Here is a 15,377-nt window from a genome sequence, read left to right on the forward strand (position 1 = left end):
ATCAAATGAAAAATTCTAGAAAAATATCGTTTTTTAAAAAATAATTTATATCTTGAAATTAAAACAAGTCATTTCCCAAGCAAATTAATAACACAAACCACACAACAAAAAATAAACTTGGTGACAATGGCAAAGGTTAAGCACAAAGAAGGATTCAAACACAGCAAAACAAGATACAAGATGGCACAGCCCTCCTTTCAAATGCCAAATGCCAGAACACAAGGAACCAACCACACCCACAGAGGGAGATGGGCAAAAATCATGACCCATGACTTCCACATTCAGCCAAGTTGCTTCAAAGGTGAAGGTAATAGCTGCACAAGGTCTCATAAAACAGGACATTGTTTGAGAAAATTTTTCAAAAAAGAATCAGAGGTAACTAATGAGTTAAAAAAGTAAGATCAAGGGTGATAAATTGTACAGGGAAGGGGAATGATGACATAGCTCCTAAAGCAGTACTGTCTTCATTTGTTCAACATGAAGAATTAGAATGACAGATAAACTGATAGAATGAACATTTTTAAAAATTTGAATTAAATGTAAGATACTAATTTCTAGAATATTTACCAAAAATAAGTAAAAATGCATAAAAGGAAGCAAAAATTAATGGAAGGAAACATCAAAATATAAAATGCAGAATTAGTAAAAATTAAAACATCAAAACATCTTCTATAACCCTGAGAGTGTTTCATCATGTGTAAAAGCCTTCTGTGTGTGCAACTTGTTTAATCCTCAAAATACCACACAGAGCACATTTATTATGATTTCATTTTTACAGACAGAAAAGTTAAGTTTGAGGAGGTGAGGTAAATTTCCCAGAGAAACGCAACTAACAAATGGTGAGGACAGGATGAGAAACTGCCTGAGTCAGAGTCTTTACTCTCAGTCCATAAACAGTGCTGCCTGAAATGTACACACATTCTCACATGCAAATAAATTCATACATACACACATGTATATACATATATATGCATATATATGTAAATACACACAGTCACACTGTCATTCAGATATACTTGAGTTTATACATATATTCATAGATACAAATGTTCATCAAGACACATATATTCATATGTATACTTATATGTACACATGCTTACATACATAAAATTTTGAAAACATTTAAAACCTTTTAGAGTGAGACAGAATCTCTAAAAAATAATTTTAAAAGATCAAAATTTAAATCTAAACTTCTTTTCATCAAACCTAAAACCTACATATAACCTGTTTATCTTTTTCTTCCCTCCACTTACAATAGGAGAGGTGTTAAAATTTTTGCCTAAGAGTAATGTGATATGTTCTCTGACACCCCTTTTCTTTTTTTATCAGTGACTTGCTTTATAGATTATACCGTATTTCCTTCCACCTTCTGGGTCCTTCACTTCAGCAGTTCTATATTCTCAAACATTTCTCATTTTAAGAACAGTCATCTCCTGATTACATTCCAGTTCAGTTTTGCCACCTCATTACCATCCCCTGTCTGCACCATCCAGCTCTACCCACAACATTTCCTTATCATCTGCCATCCACTGTTTATTCCAACCCACGTTCTCCATTCCAAATTTCTCTGGTCAATTTTGCTCAGTTGCTTTACTCTTAAATACTCATATACTGCCTTTAGTAGGCCTAAACATGTTACTCCTTGTTAGTATTTTTAAAGATTAATGTCATTTGAAATTTTAAAAATAAATACAGCTGAGAAGAAATCAGAGGAAAGGAATAATGTGCTGTTTGTTTTAAACCATGCATTCTGTCCTCATGTTCTGAGCACCTCCTATATGTGGGAACTCCAAACCCTCTCACCATCTCCATTCTTCTCTTTTCTTTGAGAAGCACTGGTTTCAATCCTTAAGTGTTGTCACTTCCTGGGATTCTGTCCCAAGATCTAGACACACTCTCCTTAGGTGAGCATATCTACCAATTTCAGTTGCTTTAGTTATTATCTATCATACGATTGTCAAATTTTTATCTCTTGCTTAGATCTCTTTCCTGAACACCAGACTCATGTATTTAACTGTTGTCAGAATAACCATTTGGATGAACTTCTTCCTTTTGGATAAATTCACTTGTGTCAGTTCTCAGCATTCCCAGAACTGCCACCTAATTTAAATGATACTTATTTCCCACCTAGATTACCACAATAACCTCCACCTTCTATTCTGCATCTCTTCAAGTCATTCTCCATATCTTAAACACAATGATTTCTTTTTCTAAAGTGCCATTTTCATCATTTTAATCCTTTGGTTAATACCTTTATCATTCTCTTTGCTCTTAGAATTAAAGCTCAACTTTCTTAACACAGTTGAAAAACGTCATCAGGAACCACCCAGTGTTTACTGTTCTATTCCTTATTTGCTACACCAAATTATTCCTCTGGTTCCAATTCTAGAAGCCTTTCCCTGGTCATCAAATTTAATACTTATTAAATTATTAAATTTCAATTCTGGAACTCCCTTACCCTCTAGTTCCACTCTTGTTTCTCCTGGTCTCCCATTTAATTTCACCCTCTTCCTTTCTCTTTCAGCTCCTTCTAAAGACTGGAATGACCTGATTAATCCGATGACTATTTACTATTTTTCCTTCTTCAAACATTTTCCACCTGGCATGGTTACTCATGCCTTTAATCCCAGTGACTCAGGAAGCAAGTCAGGAGGATCACGAGTTCAAAGCCAGTCTCAACAATTTAGCAAGACCCTAAGCAACCTAGTCAGATCCTATCTTAAAACATAGGAAAAGAGTTGGGGATGCGGTTCAGTGGTTAAGCATCCCTGGGTTCAATTCCTAGTATTAATTTTTTTTTTCCAAATTCATACAAGCTACTCTTCAGTTTGTATTTTTTTTAAGCATCTCTCATGCTAATGCTACAGTCCACCATCTACAATGATGATTTGTCAGCATCCACCTCCTCTTAGATTTCTTCTTAGCAATTATTTCTCTCTTTTCACAGAGGCCATCCTGTGTTGAGCCCTTGCCTTTGCCTATGACAATAAATGACTACCTCTTCATCCTAAATCAAATTCTTCCCTCAACCTCAATTAGGTTCAAACTGCTTTCCCTAGCCCCTATATTTTTTCTTCAGTTCCAAATACTTTATAAGAACAGGGTAACTGTTTGGATGTGAGGTGTCCATGTGAGACAATGCAAGAAGGATCAGAGAAGAAATGATTGGGTTGTGAGAGCCTTAACACAATCAACGGATTAATCCCCTGACAGGGATTGGCAGAGTGGTCACTGAAGTGGTAGGGTGTGGCTGGAGGAGGGGGGACATGGGAGGTATGGTTTAGGAGTATATATATTTGTGTCTGGCAAGTAGAGTCTCTCTGCTTCCTGATCACCATGTGAGCTGCTTCCCTCTGCCACGCTCTTCTGCCTTGATGTTCTGCTTCACCTGAAGAATGGGGTCAGCCTTCTATGGACTAAGACCTCTGAAACCGTGAGCCCCCAAATAAACTTTTCTTCCCCTAAAATTGTTCTGATCTGCTGAGAGCCATAACCAAGTAGGAATGACATGGCATTTTTGGTTAAGGTGACCCTGCTCAGGGATTAGGGTGGATCCTGCTGGATTAGGGTGGCTCCAGGTTTAGGGTGTATCCTGCTGCCTCAGGCACCCGCTCCTTGAGTTCCCCCATTGAGTTCTTGCAGGGTTCTGAGAGAATTGGTAGGCAGAGCCTGGTGAAGGGAGTGTATTTTTCCCAGAACGTGTGTGTAGAGGCCGGTGAGAGTTCGGGAATAAAGAGTTGCTGTTTGAATCTACAAGGGTGTGGTGGCTCTGTTATTTTGTGCCCAGCTGTCGGCACGGATCAGATCTTTTAGTCACAGCAGTGAAAAATCTGACTAAAACAAAGAGTTTCAACTTGCTGCTGATTTTCTTCTCACTATTTCACAGTGCTGTATAACAGGCACCTTTCTCAACATTGTTTCTCAAAAATCAAAAATGGTATTGTATTCACTAAATATTAGGGTCTGTATAGGCTTCATCTATGCCAACCATTCCATGATCATTTTGTTTTGATAATTTTTCCAATTTTAAAAATTAAAGCATTATTTCTCCATTGATAAATAATATTTATTAAAGAGTAAAATTTTGGAATATATTTAAAAAAACGTTAAACTGAAACAAAATATAAAATATAACCCTTGATAAGATTACAATGAATTTTTATTTCTAATCTCTCATGATTTCTTTGAAAATATTTCCATGGTTATAAAAACTATTATGTTTTTAATGTAAAAGAAGTTATAGTTAATCCTACCAAGTATATATTAAATCACTTTTTATTTATATTTTTAAATATTATCTTCTTCTTTTTCTTTTCCCATATTCACAACCCTCTGGAATTAATGTCACTATTTATGTCTACTTATTCTTTAAAGAAATCCAAGTACTATATTTACCTCAGTTCTGGACTTTTCTACATCCACCTGCAGTCTTCCTGTGCTGGGGTCATTCATCTTATCTGAGTGTTCAATAGCATGTGGTACTAGTTGGTACACACCCCCTCTCTCATGTTTAACCAGACACTTATTTTGTGTGTGTGTTTGTTTTTATTTTGCTTTGCTTGTGATGCTACAAATTGAACCTGGGGTCTTTGCATTTTAGGCAATCTCTGTACCACTGAGTCATATCCCCAGCCCTAAGATGCTTACTTTTCAGATCAGATTTTAAACAGATATTTTCTTCCTTCTCTGTCTCTCAAAAATCCATCCCAGTTTGGCAGATAGAAAAATAAGGAAATTTGTCTTTAATTACAGTACCTAGAAAAGAGCCAAAGATACATATATAATGACTCATATATAAAAGATCATTCCAGAAAGGGTATTTCCATATTTGACCTTTTGGAATGTAGAGATTACTAAATCATGTCGGTGACTGAGAGTTGTTCAAAAATAAGAAAAGAAATGATTGTCTTTAGATGGAAGAATATGTGCCCATATATATTAGAAGTGTCATTATGATCGGTTGGGTACAGGCAGAACTGCTTTTATAAGTAGACTGCAAAATACACTCATTTGAACAGATTTATTGCTCCCTAATTTCGTAGTTCAAGTGTAGGCAGGTGTTGGAGTAATTTGATTTCATAATGTTACCCAGAAACTTTTTACCATTTTCTGGCACCTTCTCCATACAGAGTCCCAACTCTCTATCACCAAGTCCTCAAGAAGCAACAAAGAAGAAGCTTAAGGCAAGCACTGGAGCTGAAAGTGGTACAGTCCTTACAGTCATGCTCATGATACACTGTCAGAACTGAGTCCCACTGCACAAGCCAGAAAGAGGAAAGAAATGAATGACTTTTCTTTCTTCCTTTTTCCAAGGAAGGTTGAAGTAGTCTCTGGCTGGTTGATGTTCTGATAAATCTAATGGGAAGCTTTATTATAAAGAAGACATGTAGACGGCAGATCCAGAGTCTGAATAATTGGACAACAATCCACAATCTTAAATATAAGTTTAAACTACAGGAAAGATAAAGAGAAAAAAGAAAACTGTGAAGCAGATTTGAAATCAGTGAGGAAAACCCAATTGAAACCTTTTTTTGGCATGTACGTAGGTGACTTCAAAATGGGTTTTGGAAGAATACAGAACTCTTGAATATTATGGCCAACGCTACTAAATTTTTTTCTAGATGGTAATGCTTTCATATGTTCACGGATTTTTTGAAAGGTCTACAAATTGGTTAACTTTTTACTACAACATGGAGGAAGCATGACAGCTGCAATATGCTCACGAGATTGTAATTTTGAATCTTATTTCTGTTGGAGGGGCTTTAGTTCTGTGCTTTTAAGTAATGTAATACTTTGGTATGACCCATCAAATTTTGCATCAGAGCACTTGAAAAGTCTTATTTCTGCTATTCAGTGACCTCTTGGCTATATACTAATAGATTTCCAGTCCACTGAGAGGCAAACCTTCACAGACACTTTTCAAACTTTCAAAGCTATGATTAAATGTGCCTTTACATCAAAAATCAATCTTTTTTAAAGCATTCAAGGGATTTGCTCTGCAGAGCAGAGACTAACGTGCCAGACAAGCTCTCCTAGACTTTTAAAATATCTTTCTTTCCCCTTGCAAAAAGTCATTATTCCAGGGAACGTTTATACAGGCAGATTTTCAATGGCTCCCAAATCACATTTAGGATCATGTTGGCTTGTGCTCTCATTTATTACCGGGTATTCTTGATGAACACAAAAAGGGAACACTATAAATGTAACAATCATCAATTAGTAAATGTGCCTTTTTGATACTTTGATTAGTTAGCTAAACAGAAGATAGTCTTTACTTTTTAGAAACATCAAAGTAATATGTAGAATATTTATGTTTTTAAAGTAGTTGCAGTATCTCCCTGAAGTAAATAGTATTGTGTTTTTTCCAGTTGTCATAGTAAAACAAACAATTACAGATAAATTTACCTAGCATAATTGAGTTCCTCAAATATAAGCAAACTTTTTTTGGGGGGTGGGCACTGCCTAAGGGTTCCTAACCACTGAGCCACATCCCCAGCCTTTTCCTTCTCTCTCTCTCTCTCTCTCTCTCTCTCTCTCTATTTATTCATTTATTTTGAGATAGCATCTGACTAAGTTGCATAGGACCTCCCTACGATTCTAAGACTGGCTTTGAACTTGTAATCCTCCTGACTAACCTCCCCAACCACTAGGATTACAGATGTGCCTTCAGCACAAGATAACCTTTGTCAACATACATAATGAATTGTATTTAGTTTCTTTGTAACTTTCATGGTTTCCTGTGCATGTTAACTTTGATTTTCCTAATAGATTCATAAATTGGGGATATAGATACCATCTAATATTTTGTTTAATTTTCCCATTACATTTAGGATAGTGCTAGATGTTGGTAAGTAATCATAAATATTAATGATAAACATTTAACAATGGAAGATCAAATTTAAAAGGTTTTTTTTTTTTTTTGGTACTAAAAATATAATCCAGGGGCCCATGACCATTAAGCCACATCGCCAGGAATATCCCCTCTGCCCTGCTCCCATTTTTTTCTTTAATTTTGAGGTAAGGACTTGCTAAGTTGCTTAGGGCCTCATTAAGTTGCTGAGGCTGGCTTTGAACTTGCCATCCTCCTGACTCAGCTTCTCGAGCCACAGGGATTACAAGCATGCACCACCACATTGACTAAGAAATGTTTTTATGTGCAAATAATAGTATCATTGAATACAATGCATGGAACAGTGGAGGTTTTTTTTAAAAAGTCCTAATGTTATCAAATCTAATATTATCAAATCTCTCACAGTTTTGTTGTGGTGCAGCCATCACATTGAAGCAGTCAATAAAAACTTTTCACCAATTGTCCTAAAGGTCGTACTGATCTCTTCTAGGATTTTTGATGTCACTCTATTATATTAGCTTCAGCTGCATCATTCTGCCATTTCCAAATCTTTCATTTGTGCCACCACTTCTTTATTAAATATCAGGTCTCCTTGTCACTTCCCACCACGTCTTTATGATGTTCTAATGTTTAATTATTTTGTTAATTTGCTAACAAACCACATAAGTGGACTTAAATTAATGAAGGACGTCTGCAGACGATCACAGATTACTTGGCAGAGGCTGGCACAACACGAGCCAAAGGAAGGCTTAGATCATTTATCAGCTTGCAAAAATTAGGTACTGAAAACCACTGACAGATGTCCAACAGGAACACAGAGTAGAAATTCAGGAGGAAGTGATAGCGGCTTGCATTTCCAACAGAATGATCCAGAGTCACTAAAACTGGACCAAAATCTAGTACCACATCTGTCTCATATCTGCTATATCCCTTAGACTGGTGAGCATTCTTGCCATGCATCTTGTCCAAAACAGCAATAGGATTTCTTTTGCATTCTTATAGTCCACATTTAATTGGTCAAACATGTTATGAATTCTATTTTCTTGATGTCTTTCAAGTTTTTCTAACTCTTTTTCCCTCAGGACCACCACTACATGTTCCACCTACTGTTAGCCTTTGAACAGTGTCCTAAACAGCCTCTTAACTCATGTGCCTGCCTCTACATTTGCCACATGATCCCCTTTACCACATCATCTCCTCATTGGCTTCCTAGATTCATGACCATATTCCTCTAGGTTCAAATGTCCTCCACAGATTCATTCCCCATAACCTTCCAGATAAAAATACAACTTTCCTAGCAGGATTCTCATTCTCTTTATGATCAAGCTAATCATGGGTTTTCTTACATTGTCTGTTCCATTCCAATGACTTTCCACGATGAGTGTTTTGTGTACCAGGTCTGCTGCCTTGACCACCCACCTATTCCCTCCCTCTGTGTGAATAACTTTAACTAAAAACTCCAATTCAGTTTTTGTTTCGCCTCCTCTGGGCTTCATGACATCTAAAGAAAACTCTGCTGTCTTTCTCACATAGAATCACTCTGACCTAGACTCTGCTGTCTTTCTCTTTTCATACCTAGAAGACAGACACCAAATAATCCATAAAAATCTTGCTCTTTGAACATCAGTTGACTAGCAACCTTAATTCAATCTATAATCTTAATTCCTTTTTGCCATATAACTCAGTACCTTCATGGGCTTCTAGGATTGGAATGTAGGTATCTTGGGGACTCAACACATTATTCTAGCTACTACAACAAATAAAGTCAGATTGTGTGCTTCCAAAATAATTCAAGTTAGTGTGCAGTGAGGTCTTGTGATTAAGACATATGGGTTCTGTATCTACAAAAATCTAAGTTTAAATCCTGGCTCCCCTATCGTCCAGGAAAAAATGTCAAAATTCCCAAAATTGGAGTTTCCTAATGTTGAAATCTGGAGAAATTAGGGATGCTATTTGGCAAAGTTGGTTAGGATATGTATGCTGTTAGAACATAAATCTTCTAGTAACCACTCTGACTTAAATAAAATAACAGTGGAGTTGTTTTGTATATGAAATAACTCAAAACATGTAAAATATATGTAAAGCATGTGGAATGACCTTTACCATGTTCAAAAAGCTCAAGAAACAATAATTATTGTAGTTTTATGTCTCATGATCAGAGTTGGCATTATTATAAAGCTGAAAGAAAAATAATTTATTTTAAACTTACCAAGATTTCAAGTTAGGTGGCCTAAGAAAATATCAGAATTATTTTTAGGCAAAACAACTCTCTTTTCAAAAAAATATTTTTAATTGTAGATGGGCATAATACCTTTATTTTATTTATTTATATTTATGTGGTGCTGAGAATCAAACCCAGTGCCTCATACATATGAGGCAAGCACTCTACCACTGAGCTACAAACCCCACCCCAAAACAAATACTCTTAAAGCATTTAGGTAGTTTCTTTTAAAATTATAAACACTGATTTTGAATCCACATCCTAGAGCCTAGAGGAGTAACAAAAGAGAAGGGTCCCAGGAGCTCCATACTAGAGCTTCCCTACCAGCCACCTTGCTTACTCTCAGGCTCTTTAAATAAAAACCAGTAAACTTCTAACTCATTTTTAAAAATTAATTTAAAAAATAAAATTATGGATGCTAAGGCCTTCTGTATGTAATCTGGAGGGATAGTAAAAGGCTCTAAATAATGAAAAACTGCATCTATGAGTCTCCTCCAAACAGCTGGTTCCAGAGGAGGTTTCTGTGGAAATGGGCAGGACCATGGGCAGGACCACGGGAATGGAGAAGGCTCAGCAATCCTGCCAAAAAGCAGAGGTCAGAAAAGAATATTGGTCATTGAGATATATAGAGATATATAATATATATGTGGGTATGTATGTATCTATATATATATATATATATATATATATATATATATATATATATAATCTTCTAATACAGAGAAAATGAAAAATCTGTTAAGAATCCTGATTACAATAACAATTATGAGTTGTTCTTTGTATACCACTATTATAAATCCCTCCATTGCTAAATCTTAAATCCTAAAATTTTTAACACACAATATTTAAAATTCAAAAATTTTTGGAAAAGGTAGTTCCCATCCACAGTCTTATTTTAGTGGCACAGTGGGGCATAATGCAAAAGTAACCAGAACCAGTGTTCAGCTCAGAACAGAGCTGCCTGACCAGCTGCATAGTTAGATCAGTTGACACAGAGGAGCAGGGGCCATATGGAGAGTGACTCAGCAGAGACATGGAATAAATATCTTTCTCTCCAAATATCCCACAGGAAGGAGATTTTTTTTTTTTTGAGGATGGAGAAGGTAAAAGGAGTTGTTGATTCCTGACATATGTTACCAAGATTAAAGATATCCTGATAGGAGGTATAATGGTGTAAGTTATCTATGTTATCATGATGATGAAGACTGCTATAATTATTACCACTTTCAGATGATCTAGATTATTAGAGCATTAAGAAATGTTTAAGAGTTAAAGCAAGATGTCCATGGAATAGACACACTGAAGGAGATAGGAAGAAAAACAGTACCTGCATCATTCTTCCACCAACTTCAAGCAACACAATATACAGAGAGATGACTTATGATTGGGGAAGAGAGAGGTTAATATCAAACCTCAGACATGGAACCCAGTACTGAGTCTGCGATGGCAAAACCTAGGAAACCCTGCTGCCTTTTCCCCAGTCTAGTGCCTGCAACAGAGCTTCTGGGCCCATACTGACCTGGAGACCAAGGCATTACCTCTACCACCCCTTCCACTACCCTGGTACATAGCACAGAAAAGTATTCCATGTACTTAGAATGGGACAAAGAATTCTATGACTTTGCATTGAAACTCAATGCTAGGCCAGGGTAACCCAAAACTGGGAAGAGTCCAGTGACCTCTGTCTACAGATCAATGCTCATAGTTGAAAATCTGGACCCTCCTCATACAGACCTATGGCCTTAGTTGACTTGACTTGTATTCTGGCCAATATCATCTAAAGCTGCATGCACTATGCTTGGGCCATGTGTATAACCACAGCAAAAGGCAGGCCATAGAAGAATGAGCCTTGATCTTGATTCATGGCTCTCAGAGGATGGGTGCTGAATGTCACCCAGCATTGCACCTACAGTACTAACCCAATGACTACAAGTCTGCCTACCTCATCCTTCCTTCAAACACAACATGGAAAGAGTTATTATCATCTTAGAGGAAGTGGTGGGAGGGACAGTAGGAACAAACTTTCTATGATGAGGTCTACTGCTATCATTATTACCACTTTCAGATGATCTAGATTATTAGGGCATTAAGAAATGCAGAATTCTGGTGTCTGACCACAATCAGGTGACCATGGAACATGGAATAGGCATCTGGGCTTGCCCCTGCCCAAGATGAAAGCTTGTATGAATGGGCTTCTTTGGTTACATTTGAACAGCCTACCAACTACAGATTTAAAACAAACTTGAGCCTGAGGCACTCTTTAGTGTTGAAACAATGACAACACACCAATAGGGACTTGTGGGCAAAACAAGTTCTCTAGTGCTGAAATAGTGGCAGTGACCACAGGCTCAGAGAAAATAAGCAATCTGATTAGAATTTCTGAAAGGACAGGTAGAAAAAGAGACAGATAAGAAAGACTGAAATAAATAACTAATCCATTAATGTACAGACATTTTTTGTATACAACAGGTATCAACAATTCAGGGATTCATGACCTTACCTAACAAAACAAAGTGCCATATAAAGATCAAAATGACCTCATAAATAATACAGGGCAGAGAATTTAAAATACCTGTTTGAAGGAGATTCAATTAACTTTGAGGGTAAAAAAAGCAGAAGAATAATTCAATAACTTAACAGAGAAAATGAAGTAGTTTTTAAAAATCAAACAGAAATGAGCTGAAAAATATACTAATTGAAATTAAGAATGCAATAGAATTCATCAATAGAAGAATAGATCAAACAAAAGAAAGCATGAAATTGATGATAGACTATTTAAAAATATACAGAGTGGAAATAAACAAAAAAAGAATGAAGAAAACTTATGGGAAATTTGAGGCAGCAATAAAGAGAATGTCTGGGTTATTGAGGTTTAAGAGGAATTTGAGATTGCCAAAGGGGCAGAAAACTTATCCAAAGTGATAATAATAGAAAACTCTCCAAAACCTGAAGAAATATAAAAATATCCATGTATAGAAAGACCAAAGATCACCAGTCAGACTCAATCAAGTCTACCCCAAGACATCTTACAAGACATCTTACAAACTCTCAGAGATGTTAAAGATTCTCAGGAAAGCAAGAGAAAAGAAACAATTGATATAAAAATGTATCTCAGTTAACTTGACAGTTAACTCGACTTTCTGGCCGAAACTTTACAAGCCAATGGGGAGTAGAAAGAGACTTTTGCAGTGGTGAAAGGAAAAATAACCACTAACCAAGAATACTATATCCATAAAAGCCATAATTCATCATCAGGTCCTACCATAAATACTAAAGAGAATTCTATGAACTGAAAGAAAGAGATATTAATAGGTAAGATATTATAAAGTATAAAACTCACTGGAAAGGTTATTTAAATTCAGGATGTTCTAATACTATAAATATGATGCATAAGTCATTTATATCTTTACAATGAAGACTAAAAAACTATACTGATATGTTAAGAGTCAATATAATAAGACACAAAATGAGATGTAAAATTTCAAAATATAGGAAGGAATGGAGTGAAGTGTAGAATTTTTATTATTTTTTGTTCCCTATTTACTCTCAAATTTCTTTTTCTGTCTTTATGACCAATGCCAAATTGCTATCAAAGAAATTTCATATAATCAAAAGATGTTCTCTGATGTAGGAATACAGCTCAGTGGTGGAGTGCTTGCCTGGCATGTTGAAGGCATGGGTTGGACCCCCAACTTGAAAGAAAGAAAGAAAGAGAGGGAAACAAAAAGTGTTTTTAAGCTTCATTCTGGCCATACAACAAAAATCTATAGTAGCACATCAAAAGTAATAATCAAAGAATCAAAACATATTACTACAATAAATCACTTAACCACAAAGACTAAAAGAGAGGGAGGAAAAAAGAAAGAAACTAGGAAACATTTAAATATAAGTAACAAAAGGGCAATATTAAGGCCTTACTTTTCAATAATTACCTCAAATGAAAATGGATTAAATTCTCCAAATAAATGACAAAGAGTGACTCAAAAGATTTAAGGGGGTGAGGCTAACTACATGCTACTTATAAGAAACCTACTCTACCTCTAAAGACATACATAAACTGAAGTGAATGGAAGGAAGAAGATATTCAATGTAAATGAAATCAGAAAGAAAGCAGGAGTAGGAGTAGCCATACATATATCAGATAAAATGGACTTCAGATCAAAACATTAAAAAAAGGCAAGGGAGGTTACTATATAATGATAAATGTGTCAATATAAATGCACTTGATAGGCATATAAATATATAAAGCAAATATCAATAGCGCTAACAAGAGAGAGTGATTCCTCTAGTGTGTATGTGTGTGTGTGTGTGTGTGTGTGTGTGTGTGTTGCTTTGCATTGAACCCAGGGAAGGTACTGTACCATTGAGCTACATGCATAGCCCAAGTTACATTCTAATACATTAATAGTTGGGAACTTTAACATCCCACTTTTAGTAATGAGCAGAACATGCAGGCAGAAAAATATAAAAACAACAAAAAGGCAAGTTAAATTGTACCCTAGAATAAATGGTCCTAAAATACATCCATGGAAGATTTCTTCCAGCAGCCACTATGGAAAACAGGATGCAAGTTTCTCAAAAAATTGAAAATAAGACTACCATATGATTCAGAAATCCTAGTATGGGGTATATACTAAAGGAAATAGAATCAGTATTTAAAAGACACATCCGTACTCCATGCTTTCTGTAGCACTACTCATAATAGGCAAGAAATACAAACATACTACTTGTCTATCATCTCACGATTAGATAAGGGAAATATGTAAAAAATAGATAATATTCAGCCTCTATAAAAAATGAATTCTGTAATTTACATCGATGAACTGTAGGTATTTGGGTTAAGTGGAATAATCCAGGCACAGAAAGAAAAATACTGCATGATTTTATTTTATACATATAATCTTAAATCAACTTGTTGATTTCACACAAGTTGAGAATAGAATCATAGTTACCAGACTGGGGAGAGTATGGGAGAGAAAAAGGTGGGGAAAAAATCAATCAACAGGTACAAAGTTACAGTTTGTAAGGAGAAATACTTTCTGGTGTTCTGTTTCACAATAGGTAATGATAATGTACTGCTTGTTTCAAAAAAAAAAAAACTACAAGAAAAATTTTTGAGTAATTTTGCTACAAAGAAATGATAAATGTTTGAAGTAGATATCCTTTCCCTGATTTAAACACACACACACACACACACACACACACACACACACACACGCACACACACGTATTGAAACATCACATGGTACCCCATATATTTGTACACTTTTATGTGTCAATTAAAAAATAAATAGAAAAGGAAGCACTTGAAGTTTAAGTGGCACCTTAAGAAGGAATAGTTCCCAGGTGTGGTGGTACATTCTTGTAATCCCAGCAGCTAGGGAAGCTGAGGCAGGAGGATCCCAAGTTCAAAGCCAGCCTCAGCAACAGCAAGGCACTAGGCAACTCAGTGAGATCCTGACTCTACATAAAATACAAAAAAAAGGGCTGGGGATGTGACTCAGTGGTTGAGTGCCCCTGAGTTCAATCCCTGGTTAAAAAAAAAAAAAAAATGGCAGGGGGGAAGGGGAGTTAAGAAAACTTGGAGCACACAGTAAGTACAAAAAGAATGAAAATACCAGCGCTTATTTTTTTAAAGGTAAATAGTTTAGTTTTCAATATATAAAGACAGGTTAAAAATGTGAATCGTCACAGGAGTCTAAAATTTATCACTAAATTGATTAATTATATTTTGAAAGTATTTATTAGGTCACCCAGAACTCGGATGCATTTACTTTGAAAAAAAAAAAAAAGAGTCATGCATAAATATAGATGGCATTTTCTAAACAGCCTCTCTTTTGGTTAGGGTCTGGGTTTAATTTTTGGCCAAGTTTTCAATGCTTTTTACAAAAGAACTATTTTAGACTGAGTCATGATATTCTTTTCCTTCTCTGAAACAGTTTTGTGGGATTGGAGCTGGGGAGGCTGAAAATAGATGGATCAGATACTGCTAACAAAGGCACATAGCAGGGGGACACAGATAGCTCACAGCATTTAGAGCAGTGATTTAGGGCTCCCTGATTTCTGTTGACTTTTTACCTTGAGAAAGTTTAAGCCTTTTCATTTTCTTGAATCTAAACAGAAGCAAAATGGGTTCTCAACTATTCCAATCTAAACTAAGCTCCTATTTTCCTACTGGAAAATACTATTAACTTTCCCCCGAGAAAGATAGCTTATATAAGAGCCAAATAAATAGGACTCCATTTAGAAGACCTTAAGAGTGCATACAATGAACAGAAAAATCAATGTGAGCCCCTTTGACAGCTG

This window comes from Urocitellus parryii, chromosome 5 (assembly GCF_045843805.1).
Source record: "Urocitellus parryii isolate mUroPar1 chromosome 5, mUroPar1.hap1, whole genome shotgun sequence".
Classification (NCBI taxonomy): Eukaryota; Metazoa; Chordata; class Mammalia; order Rodentia; family Sciuridae; genus Urocitellus; species Urocitellus parryii.